Here is a 21,418-nt window from a genome sequence, read left to right on the forward strand (position 1 = left end):
CAGAGCCTCAGTCTGAAATGTCCTTTCTCCCTCCCACCCTTCAAGGCCTCCTTCTGCTCTGCAATGCCTCCCTCACCTCCCAGACGGAGACAGGCTCCGCTGCCTTGGCACCTTCTATCTAGTGATACAGCAGGGTCCCTCCCGCTGTTCCTCCTTCCTTCCTTCAACAAGTGCTCAGTAAGCACCTGTGTGAGCCAGGCTCTGTGCTTGGTTCCAAGGATACTCCAAAAGGGACACCCGTTTCTACCTCTAGGGACCTTACAGGCCTCCTCACAGACAGGTGGAGTCGTGGGGGTACAGAGGTCTAAGCGGGTGTTGGGACAGCCTCCCGGTGAAGAAGTGACATTAACAGCTGAAAGCTGAGTAGAGGTGAAGGGGGTGGGGGATGAGAGGCCCCAGAGCAGGAGGGAACCTGGTATATACTTGAGGAAGTAAAAGAAGGGGGAGGAAGGTGGTGTCGACTCTGGGCTGTGGGCCTGGTAGACGGCAGTGAGGATTCTGGTCCTCCTCCCGGGAGAAATGGGAGACATTGAGGGGTTTAGGCTGGTGGGGGTGGAGGGATGGGGACATGTCTGATTTGCATGTGGGGTGGTCAGTGATGGGAGCAGGGGTGAAAGCAGGAGAGCCCGCAGGAGGCTGCTGGAAACATTGAGGAAAGAGGTGCTTGTGTCCTCCACAGTGGTGGATGGACCAGATCAACACGTAGGAGGTCAGACTGATGGTCAGGTTGGCAATAGCGACAAGGTGACAAAAGGGGGTGTCCAAGATGTCTCCCTGGTTTCTGCCTCGGGAGGTGTCTGTGCTCCCGCTAGCCTGGGGCTTACTAAGTCTTTGAGTCTCTGCACCCAGCATAACATCTTATGAAGAGCTGTGGAAGGGAAATCCAGACACCAAGGAACAGATGGGCAAAATCTCTCTTAGGGAGTATGTCAGGTGTTAAATTCAAGCCATTTTAGCCACACTATTTACAGAATCCTGGTAAAAAACAGGTACTTCCAAATGCACAAAAATCAGATCCCTTCCAAAGCGATAAATTAATGCTTTTGGAATGTAGGCATTTATGTGGGGCATGAGCATTCTGTTCTCATTTTTGCAAGATAATAGTTTGAACTAAAGGAAACTTATGAAAAAAAAAAACACTGCATCAACAAAGAAGTAAGCCCTAAATATAAGGATATTTTGACTATATAAACTAGATATACTATGTTATATGAGAAATATTAAAATATATTTAATATGTTTTTTCTTTTAAATATGATATTATTTTTAATTGCAGTAGTACCTGCTTGCTGTGACAAATTCCAGCAATATATAAAGAATGGCGTCAAAGTGAAGTGCCATTTCCCCCACCGCCAAAACTCTCTCTCATCGAATGTCACCATTTTTTCCTATGCACCAAAACATGTTTCCACTTTTCATAAAGATGAGATTGTTTAACGCTTTTCTGTGGCTTGATTTTCTCCCCATATCACAGTCATATAGAAGCATGACTTAGGGTCAGGGTCAAGCCACAGGTTTTGGAGCCAGATCACTGGGGTTCAAATCCCAGCTCTGCCAACCAGCTGTGTGGTCTTAGATGAATGACTCACACCATTATGTCTCGGTTCCCTTGTCTGTGAAATAGCACAAATTACGGTATCTTCCTCAGTGGGCTTCTGGAAGGATTAAATGGACATAAAGCATGGAGAACAGTGCCTGGTACATACATTGTCTTCCTGCATCAGGACGGATCTGCCTCATCAACAGCTTCCAAGTACAAGATGGATCGAAATTATTCAACTATCCGTTGGGGATGGATATTTAAGGTGTTCCCACCTCCTTCGTAATTCTAAACTATAATTATCTGTAAAGTGTCTTTAAACAGCGAGAGAGGGAACACAAGCAGGGGGAGTGGGAGAGGGAGAAGCAGATTCCCCACTGAGCAGGGAGCCCGATGCGGGGCTTGATCCCAGGACTCTGGGACCATGACCTGAGCTGAAGGCAGATGCTTAACGACTGAGCCACCCAGGCGCCCCTAGAAGTTCTTTATATATTACAGTATTAATCTTTTGCTCTTTGCTTAAGTCACAAATGGTTTCTCTCAGTTGGCCATTTGTCTTTTAATGTTGTTTATGGCTTCTTGGGGTATACCAAAGATTTAAATGTTTATCTGTTAATCTGCTTATTAATGGATAAATCTGTTTATCTATAGTCTGTTAATCTTTTCCTTATGACCTTTGGGATTGGGGCCTTCCCTAGAAAGGCCTACCTCAACTCAAGATTAAAAAAATCCGTTTTGGGGCGCCTGGGTGGCTCAGTTGGTTAAGCGACTGCCTTCGGCTCAGGTCATGATCCTGGAGTCCCGGGATCGAGTCCTGCATCGGGCTCCCTGCTCAGCATGGAGTCTGCTTCTCCCTCTGACCCTCTTCCCTCTCGTGCTCTCTGTTTCTCATTCTCTCTCAAACAAATAAATAAAATAAAAAAAAAAAATACATTTTGGGCACCCGGGTGGCTCAGCTGGTCGGGCCACTGCCTTCGGCTCAGGTCATGATCCCGGAGTCCCAGGATCGAGTCCCGCATCGGGCTCCCTGCTCGGCGGGGAGTCTGCTTCTCCCTCTGACCCTATCCCCTCTCATGTGCTTGCTCGCTCTCTCATTCTCTCTCTCAAATAAATAAATTTAAAAAATATTTAAAAAATAAAAATAAAAAAATACGTTTTTACATTTCTCTTGTTGTTTAAAGGCTTTAAGAATGTTTTGATTTTTAAACCACCTTGAATATCCTCCTAAAATTGATAGCCAGTTGTCCTAACACCATTTTGCCCCATAAATTGTGATTGCCATCCTTATTATAAACTAAGTTCCTATTTATACGGGACATACTTCAGGACTCTCTGTTCTGTTTCCTCACCTATTTGGCTATTCCTACATCAATCCCTCATTTTTTATTATTATAAGTAATATCTTTGGTATCTTTGTTGTATGTCTTGATAACAGGAGGTCCTCCTCTCATTCTTCTTCTATTTCAAAGTGTTCTTAGTTATTCTTGTATGTTTATTCCTCCAGATGAATTTCGGAATCAGCATACCCACAAAAAGTCCTGCTGGAATAGCAAAAGGAACTAATTCAGAGGAGAATGATATCTTTTTATTACTGAGTTTTTTCATCATTTTCAGGAGATAAGTTGTTTCTCTATAGGTTCAATGTTTGTATATCCTTTAATAAAGTTCATAAGACTTTTTCCCCTGTGCATTTTGACAATTTGTTCCTAAGTACCTTTTTCGTTTTTATTATTAATGTGAGTTATATCTTGTTTCTATCATATTTCCTAATTTATTATTGCTGATCTATAGGAACGCTGCTGGCTTGTGTGTGTGCATGTTTCCTTTCTAATTTACCACCTTGTTAGATTCTTTAACAAGCCATAAGCATTTTTTAAGATGTTGATCTTGGAGGTTCTGAGTGAATAATCATATAATCTAGAAATAATGCCATTTTGTCTCTTTTCATGTTGATGTATACCTCTTGTTTTTTCATCTTACTGCAATGACTACCCTTTTCTACTTATTGCAATGGCTCAGTCGGTTAAGTGTCTGCCTTCAGCTCAGGTCATGATCTCAGGGTCCTGAGCCCCATTTCAGGCTCCCTGCTCAGCTTCTCTATCCCTCTGCCATTCCCCCGGCTCATGCTCTCTCTTCCTCTCTCTCTCTCTCTCTCTCTCAAATAAATAAAATCTTTAAAAAAACATAACATGGTATCAACTTGGTTTGTCTCAATCCTGACTTTAAAGAAAATGATTCTAACACTTGGCCATTAAGTTTAGCATTTGCTGTAGCTGTAGGTTTCTGATGGAGACTTTGTCACGTTCAGGATGTTTTCTTTTCTTTTTTCCTTTTTTTAAGTTTATTTATTTAAGTAACCTCTACACCCAATGTGGGACTCAAACTCATGACCCTGAGGTCAAGAGCCACACGTTCCCCCCACTGAGCCAGCCAGGTGCCCCAAAGATGTTTTCTTTCCTGCTTCACTTGTAAGAAGGTTTTTTGTTTTGTTTTGTTTTGTTTTGTTTTTCCAATCATGAAAGAGTATTGTATTTTATTAAATGTGTGTGGACATTTTGTATTTTTAATTTCTTTTTTTAATTTTTTAAATATTTTACTTATTTATTCATGAGAGACAGAGGGAGAGAGAGAGGGAGAGAGAGAGAGAGAGAGAAGCAGAGGGAGGAGCAGGCTCCCTGCTGAGTAGGGAGCCCGATGCGGGACTCAACCCCAGGACCCTGGGATCATGACCTGAGCCGAAGGCAGACACTTAACCATCTGAGCCACCCAGGCGCCCTATTTTTAATTTCTTAATTTTTATTTTTTGGGGTATCAATCAAAATGATCAGACCATTTTGCTCTTGGGGTGCTTGGGTGGCTCAGTCGGTTAAGCGTCTGCCTTTGGCTCAGGTAATGATCCCAGGGTCCTGGGATCAAGTCCCGCACCAGACTCCCTGCTCAGTGGGGATCCTGCTTCTCCCTCTGCCTCTCCCCCTGCTCATGCTCTCTCTCTCTCTCTCTCTCTCTGTATCTCTCTGTCTCAAATGAATAAATAAAATCTTTTTTTTTAAGATTTTATTTATTTATTCATGAGCGACAGAGGTGGGGGGAGAGAGAGAGAGAGAGAGAGAAGCAGAGGGAGAAGCAGCCTCCCAAGGAGCAGGGAGCCCGATGCGGGACTCGATCCTAGGACTCTGGGATCATGACCTGAGCCGAAGGCAGACGCTTAACCATCTGAGCCACCCAGGCACCCTAAATAAAATCTTTAAAAAAAAAAAGAACTTTTTGCTCTTTGGTGTATTAATATAGTGAATTTCATTAACAAATATCTTAATGTTGAACCATCCTTGCATTACTTTAATACACTGATCCAATTTCACTTAAGATTTTAAAAATCTGTGTTTATAAGCAAATTTAGCTTTTGGTTTCCTTCTTGGTTGTTCTATGCTTATCCACTTTGGTATCAGCATTATGCCAGCCTCATGGAATGAGTTTGTAAGATCTTACCATAAAACCTCATTTCTTTTCCTTGGGTAGATTTTACTTCTTTTTTTTTTTTTCAAGTAGGCTCTATGCCCAACCTGGGGCTTGAAATCAGAACCCTGAGATCTAGAGTCACATGCTTCATTCACCAACTAAGCCAGCCAGGCACTCCACTGTGGGTAGATTTTAAACTAGTTTTTTTTCCAATATGGGTGGTCTATTTGGATTTGATAATATTTCTTGAGTCAATTGAGATAATTTATAATTTCCCTGAGAATTGTAATTTTCATCCAGATTTAATCCAGTTGCACATAGGATTCTCTAAATTCTTTAATAACCTCTGTTTCTATAATCATGTTCTCTTCTTGTTTCTAAAATCACCAGTTTGAGCTCTTTTACCTTAATCAGACTTACACAAATTTTATCTATTTTATCAATCATCAGCTTTTGAGACACCTGGTGTTTGTTTGTTATTTCATCCATTTTGTCTTTAATTCTTACCTTCTGCTAGATTTAGGTTTATTTTTGCTTCTCTTTTTCCTAGCAACCTGAACTGCATGCTTAGATAACTTAGTTTCAGTTTTTCTTATTTTCTAATAAGTGTGTTTAAGGAAATAAGTTTCCCTCCAATTATCACTCTCTCTGCATCATACAGAACTTGGCATGTAGTGTCTAGGTGTTGTCATTATTCTAAAGCAATCCATGTTTCAGTTTTGATTTCCTATTTGACTATAGATTATGGAAATTTCAGTTCTGATTTCCTCTTTAATGTAAAAGCTATTGCAAAAAGTCCTTTAAAATTGCAAGTGAATAGATTTTTTTTTTCTACATTTGTCATTAAATCTTGTGTTAAGGATCTGTAGACCATTTGGGTCAGAAGGTTTCTACTCTGGGGAATTTATGGAAATTTTCTTTGTGATCTATTACACAGGCAATTTTAAACTTTTCCATGGATGTTTGAAAAGAACTTCTGTCCTTGGCAAGTCCTACAAGAATACAGATATCTACCGAATCAAGCTTATTATTCAAATTTTTACTTTTTATCTAATTAACAAATCAATTTCTGCCTATGATTTAATTATTTCCTTCTGGTTGTTTTCTTCACTCTTAACTTCCGGAATTCCAGTTTCGGTCAGTATCGAATCTCCTAGAGCTATTCTGCATGTCACTTAATATTTTTGTCACATTAACCATAGTGAGACTAGAAGAACAGTGATTTAACTTTAGAATCCAAATGCCACTGGGCATGTGAAGTCATGTGGTGATTCATTGTGTAAGTACTGCCCAAGCGACACATTTTTAACAAGTTTAAAAAAACAGCATACATTGGGAGAAACACACTGGGATGCAAGCGGCCAAATAGCAGAACGCTGAACTTTATGAAACTGAAAAAGTCAGTTCAGCCAAATATTTATGAAGCATTGTGTGAATGGCACACAGGCACAGAGCAATGGAAGCTACTGGTCTGCTCTCAGCACCACGCAGATCTCTTGAAGAGACAGGACCTGCACCAATGCAATAGGGTTAAGTAACCAAAAGACAGCACACACTTTCATGCCAAATGAATGGCCCAGGCAGTGAGTGTTACAGCAGTCCAGGGAGTGGGGGGATGGATGTTGTAAACACAAGACGGCTTATGTAGAAACCTACCCCAGCTGGCTTTAGCCAAAAAGGGACTTATTATTAACTCAGGAGTATCTGGGGTGCTTCTTAGGCACACTTAGGTTCTCTCGGCCTCACCTTCTCTCCTTCCCGCTGCCACACAGGCTCTGACTTCACACGGCGCAACTGGACAGCTTCTCAGCTCACACGGTGTCACTGGTCTCCTGCCTCGAGACTTCCCAGGTGACATGGAGGTGCAGGACCCTACTTGTCTTCCAGTGTTCCAAACCCAGAAATGTGGGAGAGTCAACAGCCTGTGATGTGCATCCTTTGACCAGTGGAAATCGGGAACTAGTGAGTAAATTCTTGGCCCTTTTCCTTTCTCGGAGGGATTGTCCTGGGATGTAGTTTATGCCACTTCTTGGAGGACTGGCCCATGTTGGGGGTCAAACAATTGTACTTAACAGTGAACTGGCTCAATAATGCAACCTTGGGTTGGTTCTCCCACCTTGGCTGCTTTATTCCCTTTGTCTTTCACTCCTGCTCTCTAGGATTTCTCTCCCTATTAAAGTGGAAGCACAGAGCCCTTTGCTCAGGCTCTGCTCTTTTGGGGACCCATGCTTAGACATCCTGTAGCTGAAAGTCCAGATAGAGGTGATGCCGGGGGCTCAAAGGTTTTTCTGGGTACTTGGTTTTCCTCCATGTTTTGCCTGTGTTAGCTGAATTTGCCAGCAGGCTCTCTCCTGATGGTACTAAGATGGCTCCAGAAACCTCGACAATGGATGCATCCAGGTTCACATTTCACAGGAAGGAGTCCTATCCCCAATACCTCAAACACAACTGATAGTTATTGACTCTGATTGACCTAATTAGGTCAGTGACCATCCCTGAACCCATTACAGTGGCCAGGAGAATGCTATGTTCTAGTTGTCTTCAGCCTAGATGTTAGGACCCAAAGGAAAAAGATGGATGGAGAGTGGGAGAGGGGCAGATGCTCAAACAGAACCCAGGAGGGTTGTCTAAAGTAGCAACAAATACTCAGCACAGACAGAAAAAGTTGAGGTAGAAGATACCCATCTTCCCGGGGCCCCAGCAGAATTTTCCACAGAAAGTTTTTAGGTTTTCCAGAAACCAAAATTTTTTGGCTTATACTTTGCCACAGAATTTTTCCCTTTTCTTTTGTACCAAGGTGGGTAGAGATACCGGTGGGTCTACAGACAGGATCTATTTCCTCCCTAAAAGGCAAAGTATTTCATCTTCAGAATAATCGAACAATTGAAGAATACTCTGTTGAGTGATAAAAGCAATTGAACATAGATTGACAGGGCAATTCCTGTGTGTCGAGTGCTGTACTAGGCTCTGGAGTTCAGAGCTAAATAAAATATGTTCCAAACAGAATTCCAACAATGTCATTTGCCTACTGAAAAATCACTTAACATCTTCTCATCTATGAAAGGCAAAATTCCCAGTTTCCTAACCCAAGGCCCTCAGTAATCTGGCTTCTGCCTATCCAGCCTCTTTTCTAGAGTCTCAGTACCCTTCCCCTTTCTCAAACAGTCTGTATTCTCCAGGGGTGCCTGGCTGGCTCAGTCGTTAAGCGTCTGCCTTCGGCTCAGGTCATGATTCCAGCATTCTGGGTTTGAGCCCCGCTTCGGGCTCCCTGCTCAGCGGGAAGCCTGTTCTCCCTCTCCCACTCCCCCTGCTTGTGTTCCCTCTCTGGCTGTGTCTCTCTCTGTCAAATAAATAAATAAATAAAATCTTTAAAAAAAAATAAGTCTGTGTTCTTTCATTGGATTAGGCAACTACAAGAGCAAAGCCATCAATCAGTCAATATTGATCAGCTGCAAGGCCCTACAGAAGCTCATGTGCAAGGACATAAAAAAGCTTGGAATCAATCCAACATAGGAGACAGGATATAAACATATGGAAAGTAAGATAACCTAAGATTTAAGTAGCAATCTAAAACACCAAGGCATGAGGTTCTGAGAGATATTTTGGAGATGGAAATGACAGAGTTGGGGACCCTGTATATGGGAGAAGAGAGTGTCTATAATACCCGTTTATAGTTTACAAGCAATTTCACATACTTTCTTACTTGAACTGAATCAAATTTCCATAGGATAGAAGAACCAAAGAAGGAGGAGAAAGAGGAGAAGAGAAGGGAGGAGGCTGGAAGAGGAGGAGGAAGGGGAGGAAGAGGAAGGAAGCAGGGAGGAAGGAAGACAACGTTAACATCTATGTGTGGCTTTACAGTTCGCCAAGCAATTTCACAGGCATGATCTCATTAGATCCTCACACAGCTCAGAGGGAGTTACTGCTTGTATTCATTACATGAGGGCTGAGACTCAGTGCAGCCATACTCAGCTCATACTTGGCAGAGCAGGACTTAAACACAAATTCTCTCATTTCAGGTTCCTAATTTTTCTACTCTGCTCAACTACAGCTGAAGTAGTAAAGAAGTGGGAGCCATGCTGGGTACATCCTATGTCTGTGCATGAGTGTGCAAAGTCAAAAGAGAATATTTCAAATAGTTACCAATAAACAGTGTGATGTGTGGCAGAAAGATCAAGGAGAAAGAAAATTGAGTAAAGATCACTAGAACTGTTTTTTTTTTTAAAGCATTGATAATCTTTGAATCAGGCCGATAGCTAAAAAGTCAAACAATAGATGAGAAATCAAGGTTCTACAAAGAGGTGGAAGACCCATACTCTGAAAACTATAAAACACTGATGAAAATAATTGAAGACGACCCAAAGAAATGGAAAGACATTCCATGCTCATGGTTTGCAAGAACAAATATTGTTAAATGTCTATACTACCCAAAGCAATCTATACATCTAATGCAATCCCTATTGAAACACCAACAGCATTTTTCACAGGACTAGAACAAACAACCCTAAAATTTGTATGGAGCCGCAAAAGACCCCGACTAGCCAAAGCAATATTGTAAAAGAGAAGCAAAGCAGGAGGCATCATAATTCCAGACTTCAAGTTAGATTACAAAGTTGTAGTCATAGAAACAGTATGGTACTGGCACACAGGTCAATGGAACAGAATAGAAAATGCAGAAATAAACCTACAATTATATGGTCAATTAATCTTTGGCAAAACAGGAAAGAACATCCAATGGGGAAAAGATAGTCTCTTCAACTGGACAGCAACCATTTTCATACACCGTTCACAAAAATAAATTCAAAATGGACTAAAGACCTAAAATAAGACCTGAAACTATAAAAATCCTAGAAGAGAACACAGGCAGTAATTTCTTTGACATCAACTGTAGCAACTTTTTTCTAGATACATCCCTTGAAGTAAGGAAAACACAAGCAAACATAAACTGTTGGGATGACATCAAAATAAAAAGCTTCTGCACAGCGAAGGAGACAATCAACAAAACTAAAAGCAACCTAAGCAATGGGAGAAGATATTTGCAAATGACATACCTGATAAATGGTTAGTATCCAAAATATATAGAGAACTTATCAAACTTCATACCCAAAAAACAAATAATCCAGTTAAAAATGGGCAGAAGACATGAACAGACATTTTTCAAAGAAGACATACAGATGGCCAACACACACATGAAAAGATGCTCGTCATCGCTTGTCATCAGTGAAATACAAATCAAAACTACAATGAGCTATCACCTCACACCTGTCAGGATGGCTATAATCAATAACACAAGAAACAACAGGTGTTGGCAAGGATGTGGAGAAAAAGGAACCCTTGGGGCACCTGGGTGGCTCAGTCAGTTAAGCCTCTACCTTTGGCTCGGTGTTGGGCTCCCTGCTCAGCGGGGAGTCTGCTTCTCCCTCTGACCCACTTTCCTGCTCATGCTCTCTCTCTCTCTCTCACTCTGCTATCTCTCAAATAAATAAATAAAATCTTAAAAAAAAGAAAAAATCCAGGAACCCTCTTGCACTGTTGGTGGGAATGCAAACTGATGCAGCCACTCTGGAAAAACAGTATGGAGGTTCCTCAAAAAGTTAAAAATAGGGGCACCTGGGTGGCTCTGTCAGTTCAGTGCCTGATTCTGGATTTTAGCTCAGGTCATGATCTTACGGTTGTTGAGACTGAGCCCCGCACTGGGCTCCACACTGGGTGTGGAGCCAGCTTGGGATTCTCTCTCCTTCTCCCTCTGCCCCCCCTCTGAAAAAATAAGATAAAATAAAGTAATAAAAATAAAAAAGAACTTTGAGACTGTGGGCAAGTTACTTAACCTTCTGAGCCTCAGTTGCACACAATTTTTTTAAGTTAAAAATAGAACTACCTTATAATCCAACAATCACACTACTAGGTACTTACCCAAAGAATACAGAAACACTGATTCAAAGGGATACATGAACCCCGATTTTATAGTAGTATTATCAACAATAGCCAAATTATGGAAAGAGCCCAAATATCCATCCACTGATGAATGGATAAAGAAGAGGTGATATATATATACACACACAATAGAATATTATTTGGCTATAGAAAAGAATGAAATCTTGCCATTTGCAACAACATGGATGGACTTAGAGAGTATTATGCTAAGTGAAACAAGTAGTCAGAGAAAGACAAAGACGATATAATTTCACTCATGCGGAATTTAAGAAACAAAATAAATGAGCAAAGGGAAAAAAAGAGAGAGACAAACCAAGAAACAGACTCAATTCCAGAGAACAAACTGATGGTTACCAGAGGGGACATGGGTGCAGGGATGGGGGAAATAGGTGATGGGGATTAAGGAGTGCACTTGTCGTCAGGAGCATGGGGTGATTAAAATAAAAACTTAAGGGACTTCTGGGTGACTCAGTTGATATAAGTGTCTGCCTTGGGCTCAGATCCTGGGATTGAGCCCCACATTAGACTCCCTGCTCTGAGGGGAATGTGCTTCTCCCGCTCCCTCTGCCCCTCCCCACTGTTCATGCTCTCTCTCGCGCTCTCTCTCTCTCAAATAAATCAAATCTTAAAAAAATAAAATAAAAACTTTAAAAATAAAATAAATACAAAATAAAACAGAACATTTGGGCAAGTTTTTTTTTTTTTTTAAGATTTTATTCATTTATTTGAGAGAGAGAATGAGCAAGAAGGAGGAGGGGGGAATGCCTGGGTGGCTCAGTGGGTTAAGCGTCTGCCTTCGGCTCGGGTCATGATCTCAAGGGCCTGAAATCGAGCCCGAGTCCCGCATCAGGCTCCTTGCTCAGTGGGGAGTCTGCCTCTCCCTCTCCCTCTGCCCCTCCCCCTGCTTGTGCACATGTTATCTTTCTCTCTCTCTCTGACAAATAAATAAAATCTTAAAAGAAAAAAAAAAGGAAGGAGCAGGGTGAGAGGCAGAGGAAGCGGGAGAAGCAGACTCCCTGCTGAGCTGGGAGCCGGCGGGGCTGGATCCTGGGACTCCGGGATCATGACCCGAGCTCTGGGATCATGACCTATGTCATAGGCAGACGCTTAACTGACTGAGCCACCCAGGTGCCCTGGGCAAGTTCTAAAATGAAATTTAGGATCAGAATCATTTTGGCATATAATATGCAAGATGCTCACATGAATTAAAGAGAAACATGCAAAGATCTCTCATAGAAATGTGGAGAAAAGGCATGGCTAGAAAATTCACTGGAAGAGTAATGCGAGCTGAGAAATATGTAAAAACATGTTCATCCTACATATGATCAGGGAATGTAAATTAAAGCAACAAAAGATGCCATTTTATTTCCCAAATAGCCAAGAATAAAAAAAAATATCTTAGTGGTCATTGCTGGCTAGGATGTAGTGAGATAGACATGATTACACACTGGGAGTGTAAAATAGTGCAGTCTTTCTGGAAAGTGGCTTGTCATTATGTATTAAGAGCCTCAAAAATTATCCATTCTCTTTGACCTGGTAAATACACTCATGGAACAATCCCAAAGAAAGAATCAGAGATGTAGTTCAAGTTTATATATAAAATGTGTGCCCTGATAGATGAATGAAAAAGTAGATGTGGTATACACACACACACACACACACACACACACACACACACACACTATTACTCAGTCATAAAAAAGAATGAAATCTTGCCATTCGTGACAACATGGGTAGACCTAGAGGGTATTGGGCCAAGTGAAATAAATCATAGAAAGACAAATACCATATGATGTCACTTCTATATGAAATCTAAAAAAACAAAGCAAATGAACAAACAAACCAAGCAGACTCTTTTTTTAAAAAAAGATTTTAGTTATTAGAGAGAGAGGGAGCAAGTGAGCACAAGCAGGGGGAGCGGCAGAGGGAGAATGAGAAGCAGACTCCCCACTCAGCAGGGAGCCCAACTCGGGGCTCAATCCCAGGACCCTGAGATCGTCACCTGAGCCCAAGGCAGATGCTTAACCAACTGAGCCACCCAGGTGCCCTGCAGTCTCTTACAGAGAACAAACTAGTGGTTGCCAGAGGGGATAGGGGGAATGAAATGGTGAAGGGGATTAAGAGGTACAAACATCCAGTTATAAAATAAATAAATCAGGGGCGCCTGGGTGGCTCAGTCGTTAAGCGTCTGCCTTCAGCTCAGGTCATGATCCCGGGGTCCGGGGATCGAGCCCCGCATCGGGCTCCTTGCTCAGCGGGAAGCCTGCTTCTCCCTCTCCCACTCCCCCTGCTTGTGTTCCCTCTCTCACTGTCTCTCTCTCTCTGTCAAATAAAATATATTTTTTAAAGATTTTATTTATTTATTTGAGAGAGAGAGAGAGCAAGAGAGGGAAGAGGGTCAGAGGAAGAAGCAGACTCCCCGCTGAGCAGGGAGCCCGATGTGGGACTCGATCCCGGGACTCCAGGATCATGACCCGAGCCGAAGGCAGTCGCCTAACCAACTGAGCCACCCAGGCGCCCCCTCTGTCAAATAAAATCTTAAAAAATAAAAAAATAAAATCAATCAATCGGGGGGATGAAAAGTACAGCAAGGGGAATATAGTCAATGATGTAATAACATTGTATGGTGACAGACTGTGACTACACTTACCCTGATGAGCACTGAGTGATGTATATATAACTGTCAAATCACTATTTTACACCTGAAACTAATATGACATTGTATGTCAACTATACTTCAGTAATAAATTAAAAATATTTTTTACGTTTGTTACATATGATTGTTTTTATACAGAAAAATTGTCAAGAACCCACATGCTGAGCAATGATCAAATTATTCTAAATCAGAGAATGCAGTCCTTAAAAATTATAATTATGACAATGCTTAGTATTAGGGGAAAATAGAAACAACATAATGCTGAGTGCACTGCAGGATACAAATCTGCAAATGCAGTAGAAACTCATTCAGAAAGAATCAGAGCAGGACGCTTACAATGGTTATTATTGCATGGCAGATTAAAGGTGATTGCTATTTTCTTTATTTCTGTTTTCCAAATTTTCTACAATGAGCATTTCCAGGTGTTTGTTTAAGTAGGCTCCACACCCAGCATGGAGCCCAATGCAGGGCTTGAACTCATGACCCTGAGATCAAGACCTGAGCTGAGATCAAGAATCGGATGCTTAACCAAATGAGCCACCCAGGCACTCCTCCAGGTCTTTTTATAAGGAGAAAGACTAGATAATATTCAGACTAGATAAATCTTTGTTGTTTTTTTAAGAATCAAGTTAAGGTTTCCTTAAAAGATGTTAAATTAGGGTTTTTGATGAGAATATGTTCAGCTGTAAGTCATGGATCATTTCATGTGGCTTAAAAAGTAGACTAGAGCTAGGTAGTCACTAGCTTTGGTCAGAACCTTTATCTCTGTGATTATCTTGCATCCTCTTCATGGTGCTAAAAAGGCAGTTGCAGCTCCTGCCATCAGATTCATGTTAAGGCAGACAAAAAGGTGGAAGTTTCCCAATGGTGATTTTTTTTAAATGACCCCAAATTCATTGACATTCCTCCCTTTAGAAGTGTGGGGGGGTGTCTCTGTGCTTTCCTCTTGACTCTAGGCAGGCTTATGATTACTTTGACCAATGGATATGGCAGAAGTGGTGCTTTGTGACTTCCAAGCCTCGGTCAATAAAAGGCCATGCACCTTCCATGTACCTCTCTTAGAATGCTGGCTCTTCAGAAACTCCCTCTTGGGATGCCTCCTCTCAGAACCAGCTGCCATGCTGTGGGAAGCCCAAGCCACAGGGAGAGTTCAGAGGCCATGTGTAGATGTCCCAATTGACAGTGCCAACGGAGCCCAGACTTTGGGTCATCCCAGCCCAGGTGCTAGACAGATAAGTGAAGACGCCTCCAGCTTCATGCTGTTCAACTCAGGAGCCGCTGGCCACCTGTGGTTTTCCATTTACATTTAATTAAAATTAAATGAAAACGTTAGTTCTTCAGTCACCCTGGGCACATTTCAAGGGCTCAATAGCCACATGTGACTCATGGCTATCATATTGGACAACATAGATATAGTATGTTTCTATAATTGCAGAAAGCTCCATTAGACAAGTCTGCTCCAGATGATTTTTTTTTTAATTTATTCATGAGAGACAGAAAGAGAGAGAGAGAGAGGCAGAGGGAGAAGCAGGCTCCCAAGGAGCAGGGAGCCCGATGCGGGACTCGATCCCAGGACTCTGGTATCATAACCTGAGCGGACGGCAGACGCTTAACCATCTGAACCACCCAGGCGCCCGCTCCAGATGATTCTTGAGTGAATCATCTTATAGATCATCTTATAGCTGAAGATCCAGATGTTGTGGAGCATTAAAAAACCATGTTTCCTGTACCCTGTCTGAATTCCTGACCTATAGGGTCCCAGAACATAATAAAACGGGTGTTTGATGCTACTTAGTTTTGGATAGTTTGTTATGTAGCAATAGTAACTGGAATAATTTCCTTTGCTACAAAGAGAAAAGCTTTCTCAGAAACCATCCCAGCTGACCTCTGTTTACGTCACATGGGCACAGCAGTGTCACAATGCCACCCTGCTGCAATGAAGGCTGGGAAAACATGTAGTTGGCTCTTACAGCCTCGTGTGTGGGTGGGTGTATGCATGTGCGTATTCTCTCTCTCAAATACAATATATATTGCCGGACCACGTATCTGTTTTGTAAACTAGAATTTTGTGTATGTCATTCTATTTGAGTAAGTAGAGCTGCATAACAGAGGCAATCTATACTTTAAGTTTATGTATCATTACAATAGAGCACTTTCAATTTTTCTTAACATAGTGTATAAGAGGTGAAATCTAGAATTCGTATAATTAAAGCATTCTAATACTACCAATCAATGTTAATCAATTAATGTTCTTTGTATGTAGACTGTTGCGAACACTGTATCACTCCCAGAATCTGCAACTATAATCTCTGGCTGAGCTCAAAATCCTCATCCTTAGCTAGTGGAAAAAAATTCAAAGATTTGGTTTGGATTTTTGTTCATCGAGTTAATAGGGAGTAAGCAAGTTATAAGGAAATATTCTCCTATCAGACCAATTCCTTCAGTGGGATTGCTTGTTCCAAAGATAAGTGGGTTTGTTCAGTGTTATCTAGTTATCTTTCAATTGCAAATGTCTATGTACCCATCTCTTAGAATGTGTGGCCCTCCTCCACTAACCCATATGAGAAGCCACAGGAAACCACATTGAGGTTTCCTCAGCCATTAAGTGTGTGACTTCCTTTGAAAGATGTTTAGGAAAGAATTGGTTTACTTTGTTTTTAATAACTCAGTGATTAGGGCGCCTGGGTGGCTCAGTTGGTTGGGCGACTGCCTTCGGCTCAGGTCATGATCCTGGAGTCCCGGGATCAAGTCCCACATCGGGCTCCCTGCTCGGCGGGGAGTCTGCTTCTTCCTCTGACCCTCCCTCCTCTCATGCTCTCTCTCTATCTCATTCTCTCTCTCAAATAAATAAATAAATAAAATCTTTAAAAAAAAAATAACTCAGTGATTAGTTTATAATTGCTCCTTACCAACAATTTTAAAATGTGCATGGTTCAGGTTGCATGACTGTCCACAAGAAATGAATGACAGTAACGATAAAAACATTATGCTTGTATGTTGTCTAACTTTCAAGTAAAGATACAAGGCTGATTCTCTAGAAGTGAAACAGCCTTAGTAAGTACACATCAGGTGATGGTGACTCTCCTATAATCCTCAGTTTACAAAGAAACAGAATGAGAATTCGAAGGTTTAGGTTTAGGACACATCTCTCAGAAATCCAGGTGTGAGTGTGTGTGTGTGTGTTTGTATATGTGAATGAGATAATTCAGAGCACTTTTTTTTTTTCTCAAGATTTTTTATTTATTTATTTGACAGAGAGAGAGATGGCGAGAGAGGGAACACAAGCAGGGGGAGTGGGAAAGGGAGAAGCGGGCTTCCCACTGAGTGGGGAGCCCGATGTGGGGCTCAATCCCAGGACCCTGGGATCATGACCTTAGCCGAAGGCAGACGCTTAACAACCGAGCCACCCAGGCACTCCCCAATTCAGAGCACTTTCAAGAACTGTGTTTCACAATGATATTGGAACGTATTTGTTTACCAAACAATCATTACCTTCAGTGTGAGGCACTGCTCTAGGAATTGTGTGGAACGCAAGGAGGGGAAAGGCAAAGGCTACGGTTTTTAGTGACTATTACTTACCCACAGAGAGGAATTCTTTTTTTTTTTTAAAGATTTTATTTATTTATTCATGAGAGACAGAGAGAGAGAGAGAGGCAGAGGGAGAAGCAGGCTCCCAAGGAGCAGGGAGCCCGATGCGGGACTCGATCCCAGGACCCTGGGATCATGACCTGAGCCGAAGGCAGCCGCTCAACCATCTGAGCCACCCAGGCGCCCCCACAGAGAGGAATTCTTATTGTTGTGATACCACCCAGAGCCTCATATCAAATGCTTCTTCCTGCCCCATAAATCAAAACAATCATTTAGCAGTCCACTCCCCTGTGCAATTCCAAAGTAAATGTGAAATAGTAATAAGCCATACAAGGGGGCTTTAAAGTGCAAAACTTAGATAAAGGGAATTTTATCCCTTGTGACTTGGAAGGGTATGAATCTGGTTTTCCTTTTATTTGCAATCTATATCTTTAAAACAACTACATTATTTACCTTAGGGGCATTGAGTTTTAAATGTGGAATATTTTAATTGAAAGAGATGTTAGAAATTATGTAATCCAAACCTTTTTATAGGGAGAGAACTGAAGGTTGATAGAAATGGATAAAATTCAGATCTCCCAATACCTGCCCTTCAGTACTTTCTTTGTCCTACAGTATGCCATGGGGCCTCAGTGTGTGTGTGTTTATATTTGCTTTGAAATGTTCTCATACCCTTGGATTGGGCTGCAATAACTCATACATTTTTGACATCTAAATTTTTGATTTAAAAATTCGATTTACTGCTATCGCTAATTAATCAGAACCTATCAGATCACTGCTCTCGAATTTTAAGCCTGGGGTTATAGATTGGGGACATTCAGAAAAGAGAATTTGTGCCTTCCCTTTGAGAATTCTTGAAAAGTATAGATAAGGTTGACAAAATTACAATTCATCTATCTTTGGTTAGACATTTTAACCTCAGTCAAGCCTAACATGCTCCTCTAATTATAGTGATATATTCTCCAAATTATAAATCAAGACACCTGGCCCAACACACAGTCCTGCAATTCTGGGTGTTTGGTACAGTAATATTATTTGCCTAATGGTAAGAGAAATTATGCCCTGCAGCACATGAAAAATGAAGTGTTTCTTTTTTTTTTAAGTGTTTCTCTTGATAAGCCATTCCCAAAATATCCTATCTTGCTTCTTATAATTTCTGTGCTCAACTAATTATAAAATTAAAAATAACTCATTTTTCATAACAAGTGGAATGAATGTTCATGACAGAAAACAAAAAAAATACAACTGAGCAAAAAGTAGAAAACATTGAAAGAATATATTTTGATGCAGAGAAACATTTAAGGTAAAATGTTTCCAAAAAATAAAATAAAACACTTCCACACTTTCGCAATCAAATCCCACTTTTCCTTGTTACAAAAAATCCAAAGACTAAAAAATCAGACTTTAAAGAGTCATTGAGTGAAACTTGTATGTTCTTAAAACACGCCGCCTGAGTTTTAGGAATCCGTACAATAAACATGAAATCGGCCACCTGACCACTCCCACCCTCAACCCATCCCACACACCATCTTCCCTCCCCCTCCCACACACACTGGGGACTTTAGAAATATCCTCTTATCAATTCGGTTCCTTCTAAAGGGGAACGGGGGCGGAGGCACGAGGGCATGAGAGGGTGGAGAAAAAGCCTACAATCGGATTTTGCATCCATGAAGCGCAAAGCTTCTAGGCCTAACACCTAAAGCGGGTGTGTGTGCAAGGAGCACAGCTGGTCTACACAGCCGGCTCCGCTGACACCCCACTCCGCGAGTTGCGCTTTAATTTCCTTATGGCAGGTTGAGAGTGCAGGCCCCACAGTTTCAAGAGGAAGGCGGAGCCCCAACTGGTGTTTTTCCAGGAAGCACTTCTTGAGTGCGGAGCAAAGGGGAGAGAAGGCCAGCGCTGGGCGTTTCATTCATTGCTCCTCTTTCTCCCCCTCCCACTCTTCCCTCCCCTTGGACTTTCTCTCCCCTTTTCCCAGTGCGAGTTTGACGTCGGTCTCCTAGATACCGCACAGCCAATAGCCTAGTTGCTAAGGGAGAAGCGCGGCCAATCAGGCGTCGTTGCTACCTGTGAGTAATATTTTTAGCAGCGAGGGACGCTCGGTTCCACTCCCCATGTAACTTCGTGTATTTCTCTGCTGCAGGTTGTGAAAAAGGGCGCTTACCCGCCTCCCTTGAGTCCCTCTCTTTCCCCGCTCCCTATTTATCCGCTCATATTTCAACCGAAGAGTATCTTAAACGTGCCTACAGAAAGGCACCGTGTGTATAATGTGTATTGATGTTAAAATATACTTGAAATACACGCATGCATACATATATATTTAGATACGTACGCAATTTCGGACGGAGGCCTAGGCTGGGACATTGGGAATAAAATGTGATTCTTCTTACAGTCTCAAGCCACCCCCACGTCCAAGTTGTAGCCGGGTCGCACGGGGAGGTCTGACGTGGGATGCAGAAGCAGTTAAACTGTCACCTGGGCGGGAGGTGTGGCCAGGTGGTCTACCTTCCCCACCCCCAGTCTGGCACGGCAGCTTTGGGTTCTGCTGTTGCCACTCTCTGGGTGGCAGTTGGCCTAGGTCCCTGAGGTGATTAATATTCAATTAATCGGGTGCACGAGTCCCTGTCACAGTTCGCTGTTTCTTGAGGCTCTCCTGGGTGCACTGGAGGGCGATTTGGTAGCTCGGCCACGAGCGGGGTTTTCTTGGGCCACAGTCCCACTCGGATAGGGCATTTTTTTGTAAACTGTCCCCTCCCTCTCGAGGCCTCGGGCTCTCCTCCCCGTTCTTCCCCGCCGCTCCGCCACCTGCCTCACTCCCCTCCCCCCTCCTCTCCGCGGCTCTCTGCCGGGACCAAGCGTCAGCCGCCCCACCCACCACCGTCGCCCTCACTGTCACTTCTCTCCCCCAATCCCTTTCCCATTTTTCTCTTAATCCCGCCCACAGTGACTCCAAGACGTCGGTTCATTGGCCGTCGTAGAGCCCGAGGGGTGTGGCCTTGCGCACTGGGCCCTCCGCCACCCGTCAGGACATGGGCAGGCAGGACCTGACCAATGGCGTCGAGGGGCAGGGCAGGGGCGGAGCCGCCACCGAGGGTCTGGGGTGAGGGGCGGGAAGGCGGGGAATGGTTACGCGGCCCCGAGCTGTGTGACGCGAGGCGGGCGCGCGCGCACCCCTACGGGAAGGGATGGGGGCGGGGAAGAGACTATAAAACGAGAGGCGGGGCGCGCGCCGCGGCAGAAGGAGTGAAGCTCTGGCCCGGCGCGGAGTGGCCTTACTACGGGGACGCTGGGCCGGGCACTGGGCTGTGTGGAGAAGTGAGCGCGCTCGCCTGACCTGTCCCCGCCACCCCGAGCCACAGGGGGCGAGTTCCCGAGGCCCGCGCCGAGGCCCCCGTCCTCCGCCTGGCGGCGCCGTCTTGCGTTCAGCCTGCTGGCCGCTGCCGACCCTCCCGAGCCCCCGCCCTGCCGCCCCTTCTCCGCCCAGCGGCCGGGTCTGTGGTGGAAGCAGCCAGTAAGTATCGAGGGGCGGCGGGCGGGGTCCGGGGACGTAGGGGCTACAGCGGCGTCGAGCCCCAGGCCTTCGGGGACGGCGACGTCGCGGCCCGGGCGCGGAGAGGAGCGGCTCCGAGGGGAGCGGCTCCGAGGGGCCCCAGCGCGCCCGGGACCTGGAGGCGGGGCCGGCCGGCGCGTCGGGCTCGGCCGGAGCCGGGAGGGTAAACGGGGAAGGGCGGCCCGGGCCGAGCTGATGGGAATCGGGGGTTGGGGCGCCGGGGAGGAGCGGCCAGCTCGAGGGGGACCGTGGGGTCCGCGGGGCCGGTGGCCGCCGGCACCGAAAATGGTGCGGGGGAGCCGGTGCTCCCCGGGCTCTGGCCGCGTCCCAGGAGCCTCGGGCGGGGGGCGGGGAGCGGGAGCGGCGGGTCAGGTTACGGCGGGGGGAGGGGAGCGGCTGACCCGGAGCGGCCGGCGCCGCGACCTGCCCGGTGCCCTGCCCCGAGTGGTTGCTTTGCCATTTCTCGTGGCCTTCCTCCTCCTCCTTTTTGGAGGAGACTTGTACTCTCCTCCTCGCCTCCGCCGCCGCCGCCGCCGCCTCCTCCTCCTCCTCCTCCTCCTCCTCTTCCCTCCTCCTCCTCCCTCCTCCTCCTCCCTCCTCCTCCTCCCTCCTCCTCCTCCTCCTCCTCCTCCTCCCTCCTCCTCCTTCTCCTTCTCCTCCTCCTCCTCCTCCTCCTCCTCCTCCTCCTCCTCCT

General features: G+C 44.2%; 1 protein-coding gene and 1 long non-coding RNA gene across 3 annotated transcripts in view; both read left to right on the forward strand.

The window, feature by feature from the left end:
* The window catches only part of LOC112813995 (uncharacterized), a 29,178-nt gene extending 20,845 nt beyond the window's left edge, over nucleotides 1-8,333 (forward strand). Inside the window, exon 3 of one of the 2 annotated variants that reach the window (XR_012375524.1) lies at nucleotides 6,884-8,333. This is a non-coding gene — a long non-coding RNA (uncharacterized lncRNA). Of the gene's footprint in view, nucleotides 1-1,276; nucleotides 2,360-6,883 lie in introns of those variants that run through there. The other variant, XR_003205638.2, reaches the window with a different exon arrangement.
* Nucleotides 8,334-20,395: 12,062 nt separating this feature from the next.
* TOB1 (transducer of ERBB2, 1) overlaps nucleotides 20,396-21,418 on the forward strand; it is a 4,395-nt gene continuing 3,372 nt past the window's right edge. Inside the window, exon 1 of the mRNA XM_025859381.2 lies at nucleotides 20,396-20,685. The gene's annotated coding sequence lies outside the window, so the exon portion shown is untranslated. The remainder of the gene's footprint in view (nucleotides 20,686-21,418) is intronic.

The sequence above is a fragment of the Callorhinus ursinus genome, unplaced genomic scaffold (assembly GCF_003265705.2).
Source record: "Callorhinus ursinus isolate GAN/ISIS: 27379988/994484 unplaced genomic scaffold, GSC_fseal_2.0 scaffold52, whole genome shotgun sequence".
Classification (NCBI taxonomy): Eukaryota; Metazoa; Chordata; class Mammalia; order Carnivora; family Otariidae; genus Callorhinus; species Callorhinus ursinus.